The sequence below is a fragment of the Parasteatoda tepidariorum genome, chromosome 2, assembly GCF_982258835.1.
Source record: "Parasteatoda tepidariorum strain Cologne lab strain chromosome 2, Ptep-v5.0, whole genome shotgun sequence".
NCBI classification, from domain to species: Eukaryota; Metazoa; Arthropoda; class Arachnida; order Araneae; family Theridiidae; genus Parasteatoda; species Parasteatoda tepidariorum.
Genome location: NC_141756.1, coordinates 129,735,644 through 129,752,671, shown reverse-complemented (window position 1 = coordinate 129,752,671; position 17,028 = coordinate 129,735,644). Strand labels below are relative to the sequence as shown.

Here is a 17,028-nt window from a genome sequence, read left to right as displayed (position 1 = left end):
AACCAACCAATAATTGCCGCTAAAAATGTCACATGCCAAATCTGGATTGGGTGGCTCAACATATAGCGCTTCTAAAAACGGAAACTGAAATAACCAGAGTGTAAAATATTATGTGCTTATGCGCATCGTATTTTTTGCTAAATAATTTATTTATTATATATAAGTTTATAGATGGTAACGAGAAGAGTTTTGTGGTTGCTATGGTGACTAATTAGAAGGTAAATTGTTTTTTTGAGTGAGTGTGAGATTTGTTTTTTGGAACTGCGATGCTGTAATTTTATTGTTTAGTTAATAAATCTTCCTTTTATATTAAACGTGATAGTAGTTTCCTTAATTATTTGATTCGAAGTCCTTGGAGTTTTATTTGAGGTCAGTTTATTTTGTATTTTTTGACAAGAGAGAGCATTCTCACCAAACGAGATTTCTTCCGAAATTCAATGTTTTGTATATGCAGGGTTTTTCCATTGCAATTTCTCTTATTTAAATTTTTAATACACTTAATTATAGCCAAAATTTTAACCTTTTTAAAGAGATATCAGTTTTAGAAATTTTATCTTAAGATTTTATACTATAGCACATTTCTAATAGGTTTAACGAATTACATGTCATTTATTTGAATTCAAATTTATTTTAATGACTTAGTATTTACTAAAAAGATGTAATTTTTTTTTTAAAAAAAAGTTGTTATATGGATTTGAATGATTGTTTTGAATTCTTAGAATTTTGTGCATTTGCAAAGTACTCAAGTTAGTAGCGAGCGAAGCGAGCTTGGTTTGCGAAGCAAACCATATAAAATTGCGTAGCAATTTTCGGGGGTTGGCGAGCGTTAGCGAGCAGGGGGGCACAGCCCACTAGTTAACTAATATTTTCATTGAGCAAATTCAAAGAACCAGATCACTTTTTGTCCGATCCCTTTGATTTCAATAAGACTAGGGCAGGGTGAGTAGACAAATCTTTCAACAAAAAATAAGCACCTTTTAAGTACTTTTTAAGCACTCAAAAATATTTTTAAACACTATATACAATAACAAAAATCAAAATAATTTTCAAAGAATTTATATGATCATGATAAAGTAAGTAGTTTTTGACAAAGAACTCTTTTTCTTGATTACATTAGCCACCCTAAAAAAATTGAGATATTTTTCGGTTCGATTTCAGACAGGGGGTTATAAAGCCTGAAATTGAGAATATCGTGCAGCAGAGTTGTACATGGGAGTGCAAGAATCTCACCAAAGTACATGTGGACACTCATGCTTTCGTCAAGCATGTAAAATGATTGGTGTTTTCATACGCTACGGACGACGGTACGCCGAAATACATTATGTTTGAATGAACTGTAAAAACGTTGAATGTAAAAACTACGCTTTTGCATAATATATGGCGAAAATCAACATGGTAAAGAAAAAATCCTCATTTTGAAAAGGGAAAATCTTTTTAAAAACACCTAATTAAAAAAAAAACACTCCCAATGAGGTGTTCACATACCAGCGATGGCTGGTCGATTTGAATCCCGGCTCGCAACGAACTAAGAGATGACGTAAAATATCGTCAGTGGCAGACGGATCATAGTTTAGAGTCTCCTCGCCATCAGTATAATAGTGGGAGATTTTCGCGGTTTTCCTGTTCATGTAACGTAAATGCAGGTTAGTTCCATCAAAAATATTCCTCCGCGAAGGCAAATTTCTCCTAATTCTTGATAAAGGAGTTCCCTCGTTTTCTGGATTCGATTCAAAATTACAACTCTGCGGAGTTGAACATTGGTAGTCATAAACACAAAGACAATTACATAATATAAAAATCGCAGAATTTTCTATCGAACAAGCAATTTACAAGACAAATATTTATTGACAAACAATTTACAGGATTTTACAAGGTGCGATTGTGATTTTTCGAGAAAAAGGTTTTATGGGAGTTTATTGTGCACTTATATAACATGAAAAAAAAAATTCTTCGATATTTAAAAACTAAATTTAGGTGAAGAAAAGTTACTAACAAAAATTTGATATGACTGGTTGATCTATCTAAATCTTTGCTATTACATAGAGACATTTCTTAATAGTAGACTTAATAATTATTTTTGCCTTTGAATTATTTAAATGGTCAATAGTATTTATTAATATAGCTTATGTAAAACGTAGGATATTTTATTATATTTCAGTAAAAAATCTTTTAATACTATGATGATTTATTAAATGACAAACGTTTTATTTATCAGAGTTTAATTTTTAATCAAACTGACTATATAACATAATTTAAGTGCCATGATATCTAACTTAATAAAATATTTTCGATACTCTGTGAGAAATTTTATGTAATCCAATGTTGAACAGAATTGCAGATTTGATGTTATTTATCATGATTTTGAGCTTTGTGATTTGAACCCCATAACTTGAATCCCCGTACACCCATAATTTGAATTTCAAATCACGAAAAGATAAATTCCTAGATCAAGCAACAAACAAGGGACAAGTTTACTTGATTAAAAAGTTCACTCGCTTCAAAAATAAATAAGAACTGGAAATAACAGTTGACGTGTTTCTTGAAAATGCGCGCCTATAAAGCACTTGAAACAAGTCGACTTTTAATTTGTATCTTTTTTTGTATATTATTAATTAATGCCCCGACCAACAGAATTTCTAAACATTTTCTCTCATTATCTTGAACTATTTTAGGGGCAGTTGTTCTGCTACGGAATTTTATTTTAAGATTTTTTTTTTATACACAATACCGTTTTGAATTATTAAAACTATCATACGTTTGAATTTAATTTGAAAATACCCTACATCTTTAATCCTTTCTTTTAATTTTTCTCCTGCATATCTCTTATTGTTTTTTTTAAACAAACCAATAAGAAATGGTAGCTCATAAGCAATTTTATATTTTCTTTCAAGTTAATTTTGAATTCTCGAATTTACGATTCAATTTAGAGTTTTTTTTTTCAGCAACATGGACCGTTACTGCCATAAATATACACACAAAAACCTTAAAACTTAGACGAAACGAAATTTATTTTGATAGTTAAACTAACGCCGAATAAGACGTTGGGTTTCGGGGATGATCAAAACAATTATGGCTCGATTGTGTGGAATCAAAGTTTAGGGTAAAAGACTTGCACTCCAGGACAAAGAATAAGTTGTCCTGGCGGAATCTGCAACTGAAGGCTTTGGCCAACCTAAGGCTATCGGTTCAAAAGCACAAATAGGCATAATTTGCTTGCAGAGTAGCTTGCAAAAAAATCTAAATGAGTTTGCACAGACACATTTTGAACACTACTACAAAATCTCGTTTTTTCTAATGAAGTTAATTGACTAAAAATTACAAAATCAAGTTGCATGTTTTTGTTTAGATTGATGTATGGTAAAGGCCATTTTGATTTTCTTATGTTAATTTAATCAGTTCAGAGGTAGATGAAAAGTTGCAATAAAGCAATCTTTTTTTGAAAATATTATCGATCTCGATTTTCTTGAAACTTTGAATAGCTCTTTTAAAATGGCGATTTTCTTAAAAGAGTAGTAGAAGGTAATAATAAAGTTTTCGTTTCGTAAGCAACTCTAGATGCGTTAACGTATGCACCATTACGACCATCTATAAAATAATCTGTCACACAAAAACCTCTCAATAAATCTTATTTTAGCATTAAGAAAATTCCAAAGTTAGGAAAAGAGAAATTGTTTGAGGTGATTCTGAAAATAGCACAGTTTTGGAATCTTTTTAGAATTTTCAATTTTTAGTATTTGCTCTTTAATAAAACAAGGCATATCGAGCATTTTCCTGATATAGCATTATTTTTTTGAATGGTGCTAAATTTGACAAAAAATATTTGCAACTTTTAAGCAAATTTTTTCACCATTATCTCTTTTAAAAGAGCAAATTTCATAAAGTTAGCTAAAAAGAATAACTTTGAACGTCAAAATAAAATTGCACGGATATAATTTTTTGTTCATTTAAAAAAACTAAGCAAACTGTTGTATTTCTTTCTGTGCACACACACGCATTTACCTCTCATTACTCAAATAATAAACAAAAGACAATCAATAATTTATCTTCATTTCTCGAAAAAAAGTATGCTTTGTAATTAGTCAGCTGCTGTACATCGAAAAATTTGATCAGCAGATTATTTTTAATTTCTTAACAAGATCTTAGCTAGCTGGCAATAATTCTAAGTTTCCTTTTAATTAAAACTTGACAATAATTTCAAAATGAATTTTACTTTTAAGGAAAACAAACTAAATTGCAAAAACAATTGATCAGCAAATTAATGGGAAAATGATAAACATGGTAATGATAAAATATCCAAGGAATAAGACGGTGTATTTTGTTTTTTTGGTTTATTAATGGAAATAGCAATTAAATGGAAACAAAGTCGAAATAAAAAAAAATTAAAGTTTTCAGTTACATTTTTATTAATATGGTAACTCCTTATAGTAAATAAAAATATTAAAACTATGCATGATTTATACATAAATGTATTTCTAAGATATATATGAATTCATTATTTTATATAAATACTATTAAAACCAGAGCCATTTTCCTATTTCTGAACTGTACAATGAAATTGCAACTTTAGGGTGCTCTATAAAAAAAGCCTTACGTTGCCGAGGTAAAAAAAAATGTGTGCATTTGTTTGGTATATATACTCAAGAACTAAAAAAAATTAGCTGCGAATATTTGCGAATTTGGCTGATATATCGATTTTTATCGTTCGCGTCATTTTTATAATAAAGATTTTCTTATATCTACATGGCTGAACAATCTTGTCATTTTTTTAAAATTGCTGCTTAAATCAAACCTTATGACAATGGTGCCAGCACTACATATTTTGTAATTATATTTAGTCTCAAAATGTAAAGGAACAATTCTATCTACAATTTCGGATTTAAAAATTATTCATTTTTCGTCAAGGTCAGTGGAGTGTTTTCAATATTTTCACATTCATTGTGTTTCGACTATCATTTTTCATTCTAAACGGAGTGAATTTCAAGTTATACTAGTAAATTGAGGTAGGCATTTTTAAATTTTTTTTATTAAATATCAAAATAAAATGCTCTGTAATGAAATAGCAACTTATTCGCTGAAATATTTATTATTTTTTTTTTAAGATGGCATCAAAAATATATAAATGCCAAATTTTCGAATTTCTCATTGAAAGCAATGCTAATTGGACCCAACAACGATACGAAAATGCTGATAAGTCGGTTGCAGTGTTGTTTAATATTGAACGTTTGAATGGCCAACAAAAATCAGAATTAAGAAAAATTTTTGCAACTATTAAAAATAAGTGGCAAAAATGCACTCGCAAGAAAGATTTATTTCTCCAGCAAAATAAAGATTGGCTTGACACGGAATTGAAATTGTACACATTCCAATGCAAAGGTAAATTATCTATAATTTGTAAAATTTTTATTACTTATATAAAATATGTGAGTAAATTATTGTTCTTATTTTTATTTTTTTATTTTTTTTTTTTTTTTTGTTGATAGAAACTGTTTCAAATTCAACATCAATTCCTGTAAAACGTGGTAGGCCGCAAAAAGATTATGCATCAAGTAATGAACGCACTAAAAGACGCTAACTTCGAAAATTGTGTGAAGAAGCAGAACCACAATTAATTTTCGATGCGAGCAAAAGACACCTTCGATCTAAAGGCAATGCAGAAACCGTAAAATGTATTGGAGAAATAAAATTAAATAACTCCAATTTGATACAAAAAACTCCCAATGTTAACGCTTACTCACCAGATGAAGCATTAGCTTTAATCGTTCAAACAGGATTAACGAGAAACGCATATCAAAATAGAGAATAGTGCGAAATAGTGCCTTGGAACGTGAAATAAATGTCTATCCACCCTATTACAAAGTACGAGAAGCTACGTCACATTGTTATCCATCGAAAGTCTCTATCTGCATAAGTGAAGTGAAAGCTGAAATTAATCTTCAAGACTCACTAGATCTGACAACACAACGCATCTTAAAAGTTCAATCAGATGTCTTTGCTTAAACTTCTGCAGACAAAATGCAAAACATAACTTTGATTTCTAAATGGGGTTGCGATGGCAGTAGTGGTCATTCCCTGAATAAGCAAATTTTTCAAGATTCGTCTAATTCAGATGCTAGTCTTTATATGAATTGCTTAGTGCCTCTACAACTTCACGGTACTTGCAACGGAGATCATAAAAAAAATTATATTGTGGCAAAATCCCAGACCTTCTGCCACAAGATATTGCAGAGCAGTAAAGCTTGAGTTCAAAAATGAAACGACTGATGCTATTCAACAAGAGAAGTTGATGATGGACATTAAAATTAAAAACCTGGTCCCTACAGTTGCGAACTTACATAATTCTCAATCTTTTGTTGTTAAGCATATTTTAGGTATGACAATGATTGACGGAAAAACGTGTAATGCGATTACTGATACAAAGTCTGCACAGACATGCAATATATGCAGAGCTACATCAAAAGAGATGAACGACTTGGCGAAACTAAAGACCAAGAAGATAAATACAGATTTTTATGAATACGATTTATCAACACTGCACGCTTATATTCGTTTTTTTTAGTGGTTATATCATGTTTCTGTACGACTTGAAGTGAAGTGTTGGCAGAAAAGAAAAGATGTGAAAGAAAAAGTGGAAATCAGAGAAGAAAATATAAAGTTTCACAGAGAGATGGGTTTACCTGTAGGTATAATTATACAAGGAAAAGGTACCACGCACGACGGAAATCTGGCTCGTCGTTTTTTCAAAAACTCGAAAAAGTCTGCTGAAATTACAGGACTTAATGAAAATCTGATTTCAATGTGTAATACCATTTTGAAAGCATTATCAAGTAGGTATGCAGTTGATTCCTCTAAATTTTACAATTATTCATTGGAACTTGCAAATTTATATGTAAATGAGTATTCGTGGTATCCAATGCCAGCTAGCCTTCATAAGATATTGATTCACGGACATGATATTTTAAAATCAGCTTTATTACCTATAGGTATGATGAGTGAAGAAGCCCAAGAGGCTAGGAATAAAGATTTTAGAAATTACCGTGAAAAGTTCACAAGAAAGATATCTAGAGTACACACGAATGAAGACATATTATAGTTCGTTCACCAGGAGTTGAGACTTGGCTCCACCTCCTCGGACGCAGAGTTCATTTCAGCGCGGGAGTTAAAAGAGAAACATCTCCGTTGTTGAAATTGAGACAACCCTTAATTTGCGCCAAACACAGAAAGTGAATTCTTTTTCAGTCACTTACTTTGCTTTATCATCTGCTAACATACCTTTTGTTACACTAGCTAATTATAGTTTAAATTTTAAAACTGTTGTTCTCCCAGCGAAATGTCTCATAAAGGACAAACTATTCACTCAAAAGAAAGAAATATCATAAAAAATAGTGTAAAATATCATCAAATTTATGAAATATTCATTGTTAAAAAAATGCACATAAAGTTTGAGAAATAAATATTTTTGCCAAACGATCGCCAAATAGCAACATTGTTCAGGATTGCTCACAACCTTCTCCCAAAAATAGCGAAATAGTATCGTCGCATACCACGTGATGAAGGCGGAGCCAAGTGCCAATTCCTGGTGAACGAGCTATACATATGTTTCTAATTTCGTCAGATCCAGTAATAAGTTCTCTTCGAAAATTGCCTAGTAGGAAAAGTGGTAGCATGCCTCAAGCCGTTATCGATTTATTGGAAGATCCTTCAGCAAGTTCATGTTTTATAGAAATGGAAAATTAATAGTGCCAAAATAGTTTGTTTATATTAAATATAAATAAAAAACGTTATTTAATAAAAATAATACTTCGTGTATAAAAAAAATCATAAAAATAAACTTGAGATTATTATTTCTGTTATAAAATTTTGAAAATTTTTTATATCTAGCAAAATAGATTCATTATTTTTCTTAAATTCGATAATCGAATTTGTAATTAACAATCTTAAATATTTTGATTCAATTTATTTAGTTTAAATTTGTTTTGATAAATATTTGTGATTTTGCATCCATTACTTCATTTATTAAAATTATTAACCACAAATTTGTAATCAAAAATCACAAAAACTGCTGTTAAATAATTTTTATTTATTTATTTGTAATATTTTCAATTATCATCCGCCATTTTGGATCCGCCATTTTGTTTTTTTGAAATTTTGACTTCATATTTAAAATCAATGACCAAAAAAACCTATAGGTGATCAATTTCTAGAACATTGAAGTTAATTTTCTAATTTTGGCCGCATTTTTCTGATTTTGTCCCACTGTGCGACGTTCTTAAGATGAAATGATTTGATCAAATCAACAAGTTTTGCGGAAAAGAAAACAGATCTCGTCAAAAAGAAATTTAAGGCTTCCCGAAATTGAGATACTAAGCGCTAACCATGATTAATATTTGTTTAAAATAGAAGGAAGAAAATTCTACCAGGGGACTATGCAATTGAATATAATACGAACAATTATTTCACTTAAAACTTACATTTGAACGGGTTACCACTCAATGAAAATGAAAACACCGTTGTGCTAGTTACTTAATCGCCAAATTCGACTTTACATACTAAAGGCTATGAATTTCGTTTTTAAATCATCGCCAAATTTGTTTTACTGTCAAACCTTTGTATCATCAAATTAAAAGGTTTTTTTATTCATTTGTACTTTTTGAATTTTATAAAATAATTACCAAAAGATCATTTTCTATGCGTCAGATAGAAAACAACATCGATTCAGAAGATAAGAGAAAGAAAAATAACTGCGTTTTGAATTTGTTACTTCAAATTTGAGTACAATAAAAACTATATTCTAAAATAAAGACAACAATGTTCGTCAAGTATATTATATGTTAGAGATTATAATATGTTATTATAGTTAATATCACGTGACTGCAACTACTACTATTTCCACTTAATTTTTGTAGTTTTATTTTAGTTTTCGCCGATGGCAACTTTCTGTGTTCCATGAAAAAATAAGTATATCGTATTTAAAATTCTTGTAAATAAAAGTCATTTTGTAAAGTTAAACATCTGAATTTATTTTGAACAAACAGTAAAAGAATCTTATTGTCTTATGTGACTCTATACATGGACACATAAAAAAGAGAATTTAACATGAATAAAATTAAATTTTAAAAATTACTTTTTTTTAGGTGGAAGTAGAGAGAAAGAAGAAAACGATTCTATCTTTGCCTTAATTAAGACGATAAATGTAGGGCTCAATATTCTGAAACACGGGAGGGGGCGATTTTTGGTATTAGCAGTTATTACAAATGAAATTACTTTCTTCATTTAATCAACTTTAAGAAAACTAAATACTTTTCGAATTATTATGCTTTCTTTTTTATTATTCTCTAAGTTTACGTAATAAAGTGGTTGAAATTTCGATTTGGGATAAAAATAGAGATAAATTGCAGCATACAATTTTTAAGAAAAAAAAAGAAAAAAAACGATAGCTACTTGTGGTAGCCAAGGTCAGAGCACCATTTCAAATTTGAGAACTCTTGCCAAGCGAAAAGTGGTCGAATATATCAACAGGGTATCTGCTACATTTTAGATTTTTAAATCCGTGACTTTTCATGACTTTCCATGAATAAATCCAAAAAATTTTCATGACTTTCCATGAATAAATCCAAAATATTTTCATGACTTTCCATGAATAAATCAAAAAAATTTTCATGACTTACCAAAAGTTACTATTTTCGCCACAAAACACAACAATAAATTTAAAAAAGCATTACAATAACATTATAACCAAAATTGCTATACTCTATCTGCATATTTATTGATTTTAAACTTAAAAAACCGAGTAAAGAAAGAGTTGAAGCAATAAAATAGCTAAAAAAAATACAAAAGCAAATAACGAAATACTGTCAAATATATGTAGTTATTTAAAGCTGTTTTACTTCCTCTTTAAAGTAAGTGTAATATGAAAAGCCTAAACTGGAATTTTAAATTGATAAAATAAAAAATAAATAATAAATAAAAAAAATTCTGAAATCACAGCAGTTTAAAAGATAATTCGCTCTAGAAAGGATGTTCTTTCTTTAATTTCTCGAAAGAACGCCATAATTTTTAAGGAACAGGATAAAAAACACTTTATATTTTTATAGAATATGACTATGAGCTGGGATTTTGCTACAAATTTAGATTTGGAACATCGGAACTCTTGTGAAATTGGGAGGGGGTAAATTTCATTCTAAAAATTAGATTTTTCGGCAACCTAGACTTTCCACGATTTAAAAAAAAAATTTAAAATCATGACATTTCATGACAAATTTTGTTCAATACTGAAATCCATGACTTTCCATGATTTTTCATGACTTTCCAGGTGCTCAGATACCCTATATATATATTTTTTTGGTAATAAATTTTATATGGCAATAAAATTAAGGGGACATTTGCTTATGGTTTGGATTTTTTAACATTTATTATTTACACATTTGTCAATTTCGTTACAAAGTTCACGTTGAAATTCTAGTTAATCAGTATGATGTCAATATTTCGATTGACGATAAATGCTGCTTTTAGCGATTAGAAAAATGATTGAAACTATCATTCAGTAAAAAATTTCAGTTAAAGTTTGGGTGCTCTAGCATGTCAGTAAAAGGTCGAAATTTTCAAGATTCCAGCATTAAACAAACGAAAGCGATTTATTAAAAACGTAGTAAGCAATGTTCAGAGATAAATACTTGTCTATTTAGCGTTCACTTTCTTGAGGTATCCCGACTAAACTCATACAAATGATTAATATCTGGATAGAATGACTAACAAGTATTTCTGTTGAGCATAAGCATAAGATAGAATTTTTTAAATGTCATATCGGTCTTTCACATCTTTAATTTTAAGTTTAGTTTCAAAACCAACTCAATATAGTTACATATGAAAACAATTTTTTTATTAAAAAAATTATCCGCGTTTTAATCTTTACTTTAATTCTCATTAACAATTCTAATAAAATAAATAAGTAAGTAAACAATTTAAATGCTTTGAAAAATATAAATTCAAATGATAGAGATAAAATTTTTTAAAAAAAATTGAGAAATATTTTTCATACACTGAAGTGTATGAAATATTTGTAAATTTTTTTAAGAATAATAGTTCAACGGCGAAATAGAGTAGATACGAGGCAGTTCAAATAATACGTAAGCACCTAACAGTGGAAGGGGGTTTGTGATTTACTTATTTTCCCTGATAAGGGGGTAAGGATACGAGCAATGCTTACGTTTAATATTTATTACTTATTTTCAAAATTTTCTTAAAATTTAAAAAAAAAAGATTCATGGAAAAATTTCAACTTTTATTCTAAAGTTGAATGAAGGCAAAAAAATTTTTTTATCAAAATATAAAGTGATAAAAGAGGCAGTTACCTACAATAACACTAAAATGATTACTCTGTACGCTTACAAAATTCAAAATAGTGAAATTTTGAGGTGCATTAAACTTAATTTTATATCGGTACATGATATTAATAAAATTAAGCGAGAGTTTCAATTAAAAAAGTTAAGGTACTAAACCAAAAATTAAATTATACTGAAATCTTATATTTTATTAAAAAAGTGGTAAAATTAAATTGATTACTCAAATTAGCCAATATTGTATTTTTATATTAAGCATTTGAAATACTTCAGTTTTTTGCTCACAGCTTTTAAGATTTGAGTTCGTTTTTTTTTCTTTAAGGAAAAAGGTTAGGTTTCAGAATAGTTCGTTGGCAAGAGTGGAAGGTGACATTTCCTGGCTATTTTGATTTTTTGATTTTTATTTATTGCTTAGAAGTAAAAAATTATCGTAGATTAGCTGCGTACAGCAAAATTTCATAGCAAAAATCTCATAATCAAAAAAACTTATTTTTATACAGATTATGGAATTTTTTAGATGAGAAATTTTATTACTGAGCCACAAGACTGTAATCTTGACTAGGAAGAGATATTTACAGATGAATCACAATAGTTATATAACTTTTGTTTTAAATATTGGGTGAAGATGTTTGATCATTTTTGCTTTCAAAAGGGGGTGGGGGAACAAAATTGCAATACATTTATAGAAAGAACACAAAAAAATAAGGCAATCTAGGACATTCTTCTGACAAAGTAAGTACAGTACGAAAAAAAGAACACCCTAAATAACTCTTGATTTAGTGATTGGATCTTTACATACCCAAGTCAAAATCTCTGATGGTTTTCCATTGATGGACCAACATAATCTTGATGGTAACCATCAATAATTCCATCATGAACCACTATATTTTTTGATGGACCAACATAATCTTGATGGTAACCATCAATAATTCCATCATGAACCACTATATTTTTTGATGGACCAACATAATCTTGATAGTAACCATCAATAATTCCATCATGAACCACTCTATTTTTTGATGGACCAACATAATCTTGATGGTAACCATCAATAATTCCATCATGAACTACTCTATTTTTTGATGGTAACCAACATGAGTAATCAATGTAGGAATTCGGATTGATTTATGATGGTCCAACATAAAAATAGCAACTTGTTTTGATGGTTTGTTCATGTTGAACAATCACGAATTTCCATGATAGCGTCTTAAAAATCAAATGATGGAACGATCATGAACAACCATCATCTCAATGTAAGAAATTCGGATGATGGTTCTGCATAAAAACCCAAAATGTTTTGATGGTATATTCCTGAAAACCAACAAGAATTCCCATTTAATCCTTATGAAAATGTATAGTTGGAACCATCATCAACCATAACGGATTGTTGGTCCATGAGAGTCTCTTGATGGTTAATCATCATAGTATTAGAGTCTCCATTATGGAATGATGGAAGCATATCAAAAAACACGTAATAGAAAATGATGGATGCTGTTGGACCATCATGAATCTCAGTGAAACCAGCATAAACCATCAAAATTTCTTGATAGGACCATCAAGATTTTTGACTTTGGTATGCTTTTGTAATATTTGAAGCTTTTGCCGTAAGAAAAATGTTTAGTTTAATAACTCAAGAAGAAATGTCGAACAAGCCAGCATATATTCATATTTTCATGCGAATCGGAAAACAAATTTAAACAATGCTAGAAAGTACGTCTAACTTAATAAACAATTGTTGTAGTTCATTTACGTCGCACTAGAGCTGCACAATGGGCTATTGGCGACGGTCTGGGAAACATCCCTGTGGATGATCCGAAAACATGCCATCACAATTTTGATCCTCTGCAGAGGGGATGGCACCCCCGCTTCGGTAGCCCGACGACCTGCACGCGAAGTCGAGCACTTTACGGTAGCACAGTTTAACGAGGACCAATATCGCACACCCTCGGTCCCTACGCAGGCTGATCCAAGTGGTCACCCACCCGCACACTGACCGCAGTCAGTGATGCTTGACTTCGGTGAACTTAATTATCAAAAGGTTTAGTTTGATTGAATAAATATGTTTATGGTTAAAGAGCCAGAAATGGCTTTACTGCTCACATCGATTTTTTTTATCACATATTCAATGTAAGCAATTCATACGGTGACAGAAACTATACCTGATTAAAAAGTAAGTAAGAGTATTGTAAAATAAAATAAAAGATTCTTAGGGGGATCGTGAGTCACGCATTAGCCTGAGCATAAACTTCCAACAGACAAAGTGAAAAGAATTTGTATATTCTGAGTAGCATTACACTAATAACGTGTTTTAAAGTAATTTCCGAATTTCAAAAATGTTTAGTTTTATTTTCCTAATTTTCTACATTTTAAATAAACAACCTTTGTAACGTATTTTGATACCACATTTTCTGCATTTCTTACTGTCAAAGAAGACTTCTTTCTCTTTCCTTTTTTTTTAAATTTTGTATTTGAGCTAGCTAACCACTCATATATCGGTATCTGAATTAAATATTGAGTCTATTTGATTAAAGAAACAGCAATTCTAATTTAAAACAGTGCAAAAATTGAATCAGTGAACTGAGCTGAATTCAAACATCACGAGCTTAGGGTAAAAAAAAACCCGAAGTTCCAAAATGAGAAGAAAAAACTTAATTCCAAAAGTAAAAGTCAAATATTCTTAGTTTAATAAATTTCATAAACATTTTAAATTAGGACGAAGGAAAAATATTAAAACTCTAAACAAAGGCACATCGGAAAAAACTGAGAATTTACTTATATACTATATTTCGGAAGTATAATTAGTTTAAAATGCTTAATAAATTTTCTGCAATAATTTTCGTCATAAAATGCGTTTATTCTTTAAACTATTTGAAAACATTGAAAAAGCTAATTGTTTGAAATAAACAATAACTAAAAGATTCGAGACATCTGATTCCATGTTATCACGTATACTTAAACATTTTGTCCCTAAAGCATAAAATATATTAAACGAACGTAATTCATAACGAGTAGTGAAAGGAAAAAAATGATAAAAATAAAACTAATTCGATGAAAAACAAAAGTTTAAGATTACTTTAATTGCTCGAACTTATTAAAAGTATTGTTTTAAATTTTATAACCGTCGTTCAGCAGCCGATCCAATTTCGGGTTTACGACTACTAATGTTGAACTCCGCAGCCTGGTAATTTTGAACCAATTCAGAAGACAAGGAAACTCCTGGATCAGTACCCCACAGAGGAATTGATTTGTTATGGGAACATGGAGGACTTTGCAACTCGACAGATTTAACGTGCATCAGTCACCATTTACTACACGGTGAGTCTTCGGTCGGCGGGGATCGAACCCACGAACCAAAGTAATATTATAATACTATAACCGTCGTTGAACAGCTGACCCAAATAAGTGGGTTTACGACTACTAATGATAAACTCCGTAGCCTTGTAATTTTGAACCCAATGCAGAAGACAAGGGAACTCTTGGATCGAGTATTGGGAGAATGTTACCATCGTGGAGGACTTTTTGATGGAGCTAAACCGCTTTTGCGTTACATGGAGAGGAAGACCACGAGAACCTCCCACTGCAAGGGGACTCAAACCCATGATCCTTCAACCACTGAGGATATTACACGTCAGCACTGTGGTCGGTGCAAGCCAGATGCGGAATTCGTATCGACTGGGATTCGAACCCGGTTCGCCTCGAACGTTCTATCCCCTGAACCATCGCGGCTCAAAAACCAAAGTAAAAGAAATGATTACTCTCTATTTGACACACAAATAGAAAATTTAATTTCTAAATATTTAATGAATTAAAAAAAAAGAGTTTTATCCCTCTTCTGGTAAATTTATATAAATAAGTTCTACTTCTACATTTTTTTCACATTAATGTTAGTATTTGGCATTAAACAATTTATAGCACTCTAATTAATTTATTTTAATCTAAAATGAATATTTCTTCCTTTTTGAAAGCGAAACAATTTCTTTGAATAGGGTATAAAATGAGTTTGAAATCTATACAAAGAGTACTTACCCAAATTGCTCAGTTAACTAATCCAATAGCTGTAGATGAGGCGCCTTAATGAGTTGCATCGAGCACCTAAGCGAGTTTCCGTCTGACACACTATATACAGTTCCGTCAGGCCACACGGCGAGTTTCAGCAAAGGACTGTTAATTCCTTAAAAAGAAAACAATACTTATTTACAAAGGATATCAATCAGTGATTATTCAATGTGTGATTAAGCCAAATACAAAATACAACTTATTTGAAGGGAACAGCTTTTTTTCCAATTAAAATTATACACATAAATACGTAAGAAAATGATGGGCCGATTATGTGGAAACAGGTTTTAGTGCTATGGGGATAAAAGACTCCAGGTCAAAGAATAAATTGTCCTAGCGGAATCTTCAACTGAAGGCTTTGGCCCACCTTAGGCTGTCATACCAAATAAGATGTGCAAAAATACAAATAGACATTTTCTGCTTTCCTGTCAACTAGAAGCAGATGAAGAAAACACAAAATATCTCGCAATAAAAGAAATTAAAAGAACGTTTATGAAGACTAAGTTATATCGTAACGTTAAAATAACTTTAAATCAATTTACTAAAGTAAGATTTATAATTCATAAAAGTTTTACTACCCGTGAAAAAATTCAATCCCTAAAACATTAACACAAAAACCAAATTTTCATAAATAATTACCAGAATATATGTTTAAAGATAAAACATGAAAATAAAAAGATTTTTATAAAAGGTTTTTCTGAGGAAAATTTTAGAAGTTTTATTATTTTTTTATAGTCGATTGTTAAGATAATCAAAATGTATATGGAACAAAATTGGAGTTTTAATGAATTACGTACTTCAATTTTGAAGTTCCATAATAAGGAAAAAAACTAAGTTCCAAAATGAAGAATCAAGTATTCTTAGTTCAATAAGTTTCAAAAACATCAAAAATGACGACGAATAAAAAATATTAAACTGTTAAAGCTAAATCGGAAAAATCTGAGAATTCACTTATAAACTCAAAGTATAATTAGTTTTAAAAATACCTCAATAAAATTTTTGAATTAATTAATAATTAGAAAAAAATTTTAAAAAAATAAATTGTTTTAATAAACAATAACTAAAATATTCGAGATACATATTTCTATGCTGTTACGCCCTCCAAAAATTGTCGCTATTGTATAAAAAATATGTTTTAAGATTTTAAAAACAAATCAAAATTCAGAACAAGAAAAAGGAAAAAAAATGAAAGAAATAAAACTATAAGATTAAACTAGATGATTAAAAAAAAAAAGGTGTAAGATTACTTACACTCGAACTTAACAAGAGAATAAAAATATGCTGTCTCAAATTGGAATTCAGAAGAGAAAAAAAAAGGAAATGATCTTTAACTCCCTGATATGCATAGCGTTTCTAAACATTTCACCGAAAATTAACAGAAGAAAATCATTTTTAAAAAGAATCTGTCGAAGTGCCCTAATTAGGAAAGATTAAGTATTTATATAAAAGCAACAAAAAACTTGTTCCCCAGTGTAATGAATAAAACTGTATATTAATGAAGAAAAAAAAAATATTTATTACTTAATAAAATAGGGATGTTAATGAATAATGGATAAAAATCAATATTTGTCATGCGCAAAATATTTAAGTTGGAATGTTATCAAACAGAATGTAAGAACGTTGTGAAATATAAACA

General features: G+C 29.9%; 1 long non-coding RNA gene across 1 annotated transcript in view; it reads right to left on the bottom strand.

The window, feature by feature from the left end:
* The window catches only part of LOC147816218 (uncharacterized), a 52,679-nt gene that overhangs the window by 12,716 nt on the left and 22,935 nt on the right, over nt 1-17,028 (bottom strand). The window contains exon 2 of the long non-coding RNA XR_015431884.1: nt 15,363-15,507. This is a non-coding gene — a long non-coding RNA (uncharacterized LOC147816218). The remainder of the gene's footprint in view (nt 1-15,362; nt 15,508-17,028) is intronic.